General features: G+C 38.6%; 1 long non-coding RNA gene across 1 annotated transcript; it reads right to left on the bottom strand.

The window, feature by feature from the left end:
• Nucleotides 1-293: 293 nt before the first annotated feature.
• LOC108261432 (uncharacterized) lies at nt 294-2,384 on the bottom strand. The gene is made up of 3 exons (XR_008395006.1): nt 2,149-2,384; nt 1,037-1,981; nt 294-767 (listed from the first exon to the last, which is right to left on the bottom strand). It is a non-coding gene; the product is annotated as an uncharacterized LOC108261432 (long non-coding RNA).
• Nucleotides 2,385-7,394: the final 5,010 nt, after the last annotated feature.

The raw sequence follows: 7,394 nt of genomic DNA on the forward strand, positions 1-7,394 counted from the left end.
AAGACATAGTGAACTTTGAACAGTTCATCAAAAGCTGCCACTGACGTGTGCGCCTTACATGGGATCAGTTTTGGGTCGATAATAATGTAGAACTTTGGGATATCCTTCTTTCGCTCACTGATACAGAGGAGGAATGGTTGTCTTGTGTCAGCACTCTCAATGAAGGTAGTCACACTGGCTCCTTCCTGGAGGTCAGCAAAGGGACATAAAATAAATATTAAAATAAAACTGCATGTTTTTTTTACATTATCACTAGCACCGTCACATCTTGTTTGTAGGTGGAGTATGCAAAATGAGATGCAGGTCTCAGAATCCCAAAATAGTCTACACCTCAAGAGTTCCTAAAATTAAGATCTGATGTTTAAATATTAACTTTTGCATACCTTAAGACAGCTCACAAGATGGCTGGTTGCTTGAGCTGAACTGATCTTGGATGTTTGTTTTCTGGCCTCTTGAGGTTGGAGGGAGCAGATGCAGCTGCAAAAGGATTGAGGACACATCACTGTCCCATCGTAAAGACATCACAAAATAATTTAATGATCTCTCTTTAATTATTTTTTTAAAGACTGGAACATTTTTAAAATACAAAACAGTTTATACTGACCATTGTAGTCCTCAGATTCAGGTTCAGTTCCTGACAGCAGCTCGCCCATATTCTTAAGAGTCTTGCAGTCTGCAATGATTTTTGGCTTGAAGAATGTTGACCACTTTGCCAGGAACTTCTGAGACACTTCATCACCAAACATCATGGAGAAATCCTGGTCAATCTATAAACAAGGTTTGTACAGGTGTAAACATAACGGACATAAATGGATAAAAGGTCAAACACTAAAAATTAAGATCTGCTGTGTTATTTATGCATACATTTGGGATATAAAAGATTAGAACGTTGAATTTCTCAGTTTGGACCGGCCTGTTGTTGTTATGGTGATCATTGAACAACTCCTTTCTTTACTGTACCAGTGAACTCATTTAATAACTACAGAGAAGGTCATTTCCTTTTCAAAACTACTTCCAAAGTTAAATATTTTCTTACCAATCCAGATACAGCAAGGAAACGAGTGAACAAATCCAGGACAGAAGATGATGCATCCTTACTGACCACCTTCTGTCGATACTGGAAAGTCGCTCATCTTCTCTCTGACCACAGATTCATCAGTGGAATATCGTATTGTAGATATCGCCTCCCTGCACTCCTCACCAAATCGCTGTTGACAGGTTAACAGAGATTCTCGTCTGGTTTTTGGACCATCCTGAAGAACAGTCTTGGAATGACACCAGGAGCCAGCACAGGTGTTATGTTGAACCGTCTTGATCCTCCATGCAATGAAGCCAGTATTACCCTAAAGGATCATAGTAGTGTTCCTGTTTAAGAAAAGACCCAAACAGAGGCATCTCGTGCTTGGCTTCAAGAATGAATTACTCAACACAATAAGTTCACACAATGACTATATAAAATTACAAAAACAAGTGGAAAATACAAAGCTGAGCAACCTATAAACACTCATCTAAAACAAGATCATTTTAACTTTAAAACTATAAAAAGGAAGAAAATATAAAAACACACTGGTTTGGGTTTTCAGACAGAACTTACATATCCATGTTTGGAGAAAGGATCTTGGAGGTTTGGAAAAAGTGTCACAATTCCCAGTGCATAACTGGTCCTCACACTTGAGGATGGAATCATCCTTTCAAAATAAATCAGTTTACTTCGCAAGTGTGTATGTTTGCAAGAAGTTAAAGGATAAATTCTCCTTTTATAGCAACACAGAATAGCATTCTTTATCTGCACCACATGAATCTGTTGTGATGATAAAGGGAGGGAAGTGACCTCCAATTCTTACCCATGTAGCTCTAACATGTCTGCAACCAGGACGTTCACCATCTGTTTACGTGTGGCATCTGTTAGTGTTTTGGTCTTTTCATACTCCTTGAAGATTTCCTCACCCTTTGGATTGGCACTCAGAACACAATCAACTTTCTGCCAAAACATCTTACATCGTTATGACATGCTCATGGAAATTTAAGAGGATTTTTAATGCCTTTCCTTTATGTCGAGAATACATTTACAAAACACTTCTACAGATAAGTATCAATAATAAACAATTACGTAATTGGGTATTTTAAATGCATTTATTCAAAGCCTACCTGTCTTGCTTCATTCTGCTCCATTAACCCTGTTGGGTTCCTCCTCTTTCTTCTGGACTCCAGGACAATTGTGGAATCTGATGAATGGGATGAAGCTGGGGATAGTGGAGTCAGTACAGAGGAGGATGCTTGATCTGAGACCAGCTGAACATCCAGATCTACAAAATCACAGACAGAACAAAATCAATTTAAATGTACATGTATTTATCAGTAACAAAAGCATTTCAACAAATACTTGAATGGTTACATAAAAAAAAATAAAGTATATTATCTTCATTAAGTACTTTCCATATACGAATAAGATGTACTTAACATAATGATCAATAGTTTAGCAAATGATAATAGTTTGAGGTCCTTCAAAAACATATTTTAGACTCTGCTCCTAGGTAACTTCATGTGTTCCCTACGTGGCCTCATCTATTTCACTCGAGAATATCCACAAATAGGGAAGAAGATTACAAAAATAAAGGTAATGTATACAATAATTATCGTGAACGGGTTTTAAAAAGGGGAGAGAGAGTAATAGTAATCATGTAATATTTCTTGGCTAACTACCACAAACTTGGAACAGAATACCCCTTCAGGGAAACTGCCGTTCCTGAGTTTGGACACACGAGGGCAGTGAAGCTCCATCCAGCACAACGCCGCCTGAAACAGAAGGTAGCTTTGGGCTATTTTACACTGACGCAGCTCATCAGCGTTATTACTGTGCATTGTCTAGTTTTCACGTATCAAGGACAATACACGGAGCTTCTGAACTGTTTAACAGCATCATCATTATGATTTAATTTTTAAATTTTTAAAGCTGCTTTGAGACATTGTCTATTGTAAAAGCGCTATACAAATAAATAAAAATTGAATTGATAAATATACTGCTATGTATATTATATAATGTTAAAGTACACAAATTGATTTGTAATATGAAAATATTAATGTATTTCTAATGTTAGTAGAAATTTCATTCTCACCACTGCTTCATGTGTTCCCTACGTGGCCTCATCTATCCACAAATAGGGAAGAACATTACAAAGATAGGTAAAGTATACAATAATTATCATGAACAGGTTAAAAAAAGGGGAGAGAGAGTATGTTGGATAAAAAGTATCTCAGGTTATGTCTTTCAGTCGTCCTCCGTCAGCCTTCAGCCTTTACTTCTCTTAACTCTTAGTTCTGTGCTTGGAGCGAGAAAGTGTGGTTGACCGCAGAGCGTTCAGGCCTGGAGAGTGTGAATGAACACACACTGACGCATGCTGCTCACAGAGACATCCACCAACCACAGGTCACTTCTAAAACACTTTGGTCCCCATGGAGAAGCTTTGGCAGCAGCCACAGAAGTACCGAAGCTGGGGAAGTCCTTGGAGCTATTCATATCAGAGGCCTTCTCACTGCTGGTAGCCCAGGGTGCCTCCCTCACCACAAATCCATTGGAGGGCCCACGGGGTTCCTCAGGTTTGGCTGCTGCAGTGCCAGATGGCTTCATGTAGGCCATCTTGGCCTCATCTTCCACCACATCAGCCATACATTCCTCTTCCAAGTTCAGGAGATGATCTATGGCTTCATCAACCATCTCTGGACGGCCAGTTACAGTAACCAAATTGGGATCTGCAGCTCCGCTCTGAGGAAACCGAAGATCAACTTTAAATTCATCCATGATTTTGCGGATACCCTTGGTACGAGCACCAATAATGCGAGCATGAACTCTGCTGTCCAAGGTAATGTCCTCAGATATAATTTCCTCCAGTTCATCAACAATGCCTTGGATAGCATCACGTGCTGCTATAGCATTCTGCTCATAGCCGGTGATGCTGAGCTGGTCATGGTTCTCGTCATTTTTCTCAGGGAACTGGATGTTGACATCATGGTCAGTATGGATCTGGGTGATTATGGCACCCTTGCGAGCAATGATCTTGAGATGATATTTGGGATCCACAGTGATGGTCAACTTGAAGCTCCTGAGAGCCCGATCCTCCAGTTCAGCCTGCAGCCCTTTGATGCGCTCAAGAAGCCCTTCTTTAGGTCCAGGTGAGTGGCAAGGCCTGTAACGGAAATTATGTCGGACTGGAGCTCAGGAGCAGGCACTTGAATATTGACCTCAAATTCATCCATCATTTTGCGAATGCCACTTCCTTTCTGCCCAGTGATGTAGCGATGAAGCTCAAAAGGCACTTCTCCTTCAATGCTCACATGTACCAGAACCTTCAGGGCTTCCACTGCAGCCTCACGTCTCCATGCAATATTTCTTGGCCAACTACCACAAACTTGGAACAGAATACCCCTTCAGGGAAACTGCCGTTCCTGAGTTTGGACACACGAGGGCAGTGAAGCTCCATCCAGCACAACGCCGCCTGAAACAGAAGGTAGCTTTGGGCTATTTTACACTGACGCAGCTCATCAGCGTTATTACTGTGCATTGTCTAGTTTTCACGTATCAAGGACAATACACGGAGCTTCTGAACTGTTTAACAGCATCATCATTATGATTTAATTTTTAAAGAACGCACCCTCTTCTCTAGACATGGAAATGTTGGGGTTTTTTAAGTTTACATTGTCACACAGCAGCTGTACAGATATTTGGATATATTATTTCAATGTCCATTCTTAAACACAGATGAACAAACAAAGAAACTAACCACATGAAAAGGTTAGATAGACCAATGATTAAACACTACTCCGTTCAAATGAATACAGAGGCCTGCTCAGATACCACAACGTTTAAAAACCTCGACATTCGCGGCGTCATAAAGGGAACAACCGTCAAGCTTACCATCAGGAAACTTACAGAACTCTGAACGTGACGTCATAACAGATCTTATGGCTCGCTGCTCCGATTTGACTATATATGTCTGTGCGCGCGCCGGGGAGACTGACCTAGACACGGTATAAGGACAGCACACAAACACATTTAAAACATATTAACACATTAACATTATATCATGTACATAGCAGTATAGTTATCATAATAAAGTACACACATTTACTGCTAATAGTAACATTATTAATGTCTTTCTAATCTTATTAGTCATTTCATTCTCATCACTGCTCCTACATAACTTCGTGTTCCCTCGGTGGCCTCGTCTATTTCACTCGAGAATATCCACAAATAGGGAAGAACATTACAGAGATAAAGGCTTAAAATTGCTTGAATGATAAAAAGTCAATAAATACGAAATCACTAGATAACTTTAAAGGGTTTATTTTCTACAGAACATGAATACAATCCTTTCACTCAAAATAGGACTCCCCGCTGCAGACCCTCCTCCAACGTTTTCAAAAAAGCTCCTAGCGTCATATCTAGCGACTTTTTAGACAAACCTTAGCTACTTTCTGTAGAAGAGAATGGCCAGTACTGCCCGGTGAGTGTGAGGTCCTGTTTTCCCCCCGGAGACACGCCTCTCTCTGCGGCTACTCTGTTCAGTGAGGGGCAGAGAGGAGCAGCACATTCATTCACCTCTAACTTTCTCTCTGAGAGATTATTTTACATGGAAATATAGCACGAAATCACAGTGCACTCGTTGTCTTTAACTTATGTGTGTGGTGGTTTAGTCAGATGACGTCACGGTTCTAAAATCAGGATTTTAACAGTGTAGATCAGCAGCTTGGAAAAGGTTTGAAAGTGACTGCTGGTGAACATGTAGTCTCTTATTGGGCCGTGGTTCAGTCACTATTTCATACTCGTCCTGTTGTCTGACAACAGAAACAGAAAAATACGTAAATGAAAACAGCTTTATTGGGAATTTGGCTGTAAAGGGCTGACTTTAGGCAGAATGAAAATACGATGTAATGATGTAATGAATATGCTAATTAGTGCATGACATCATCTAGAAACGTGTGGACACAGTGCTCCTGTCACTCACTTGGAGTATTTTAACATTATAGTGAAGATGAATCAATGCCTGGGAAATACAAATTTAGTCCATCACGGCTGGGAAAAGGAGCTATATTAAAATTGGCTGTGTTTTTATTATTATTATTATCAATAATAATATTTTTTGGAATTTAAAAAGAAGAAATAAAGAATATGTTTGAATGACATCTCTTGTATAGTCTGTGAAAACAAAAGCATACACAGTATTTGAAAAGTGCTTGAAAGTCCTGGAATTTCATTATGAAGCATCTGTACAGACTGTTATATGTACTATGTGATTGATGTATTAAACATGCCTCTTGATTTCTGGGTTTAGCATAGTTATACCTCGGTTTGAGTTTAAAACAATAGCTAGATTTACTGGTAGAATAATGCTAGTTAAGTTTCTCTCACAAATATTATTGAGTAGATAAAGTATATTCAGTAGCTTTTCTGGGATAGTGAGAATTTAGGTTAATATAGTAGAAAACAAAACACTCAGATTATCCTGGTTATAAGAACTACTTATTCATCTGTACACCTTTACAGTTTTCACTGCAAATATATCATCAGCTTTATTGAACAATACTCAGAATCCTTGTCACCTCCCAGCCAATCAGTCATCAGTCATGATGAATTTTTGTATGGTTGGAAGCATGTTTAAAACACAGAAAGTGCTGAGATCATGTAAGAATGAGGTTTTACTCACTGGCATAAATGGGTTCACTTTAAACTTTGTTCCTTGCCTTAAACACTTACCTGCTTGAGAATTTCCAATGTTTGTAGAATGATGATTCTCAGTATAGCACATTACCAAATATTAATGGGCTTTTAATTTATTTATTTGTTTGTTTGTTTGTTTGTTTACTTTTGTGAGACAATTATGGGATTTTCTATTTAATACATGTTCTTTTTTTATGATTTTACATGATTTTTATCTTATTTGGCTCATCCTTGTTCATTCCCTTAAATCAACATTTCCCATTGTTAGTATCAGAATCTTATTTAACATGGAACATATTCAATAATCTGTAACTAAGACTCAATAAAGAAATTCTCATTACACAGAGTGTCCAGAATGTCTCTGAAACACTACAACCTATGATTAGCCACGGATTCCTTGGAGGACAATGTAGCAGTCTCTGAGGATTTCTTCTCATCACTCCACTGTTTAAAAAAACAACAACAAACCACTAAATCAGTGGTGCCCACACATTTTTGACTTGCGAGCTACTTTTAACAGGACCAGTCAAAGAGATCTACCTACACTAAACATGCGAAACATATATATATATTTGAAGTATACTCAGTATATATATATATGAATATACTGAGTATACTTCAAATATATATACACACACAATAATGTTCATGTACCTTGGATAACTGCATGAGCCCTTAT

The sequence above is a fragment of the Ictalurus punctatus genome, unplaced genomic scaffold (assembly GCF_001660625.3).
Source record: "Ictalurus punctatus breed USDA103 unplaced genomic scaffold, Coco_2.0 Super-Scaffold_100060, whole genome shotgun sequence".
Taxonomy (NCBI): Eukaryota; Metazoa; Chordata; class Actinopteri; order Siluriformes; family Ictaluridae; genus Ictalurus; species Ictalurus punctatus.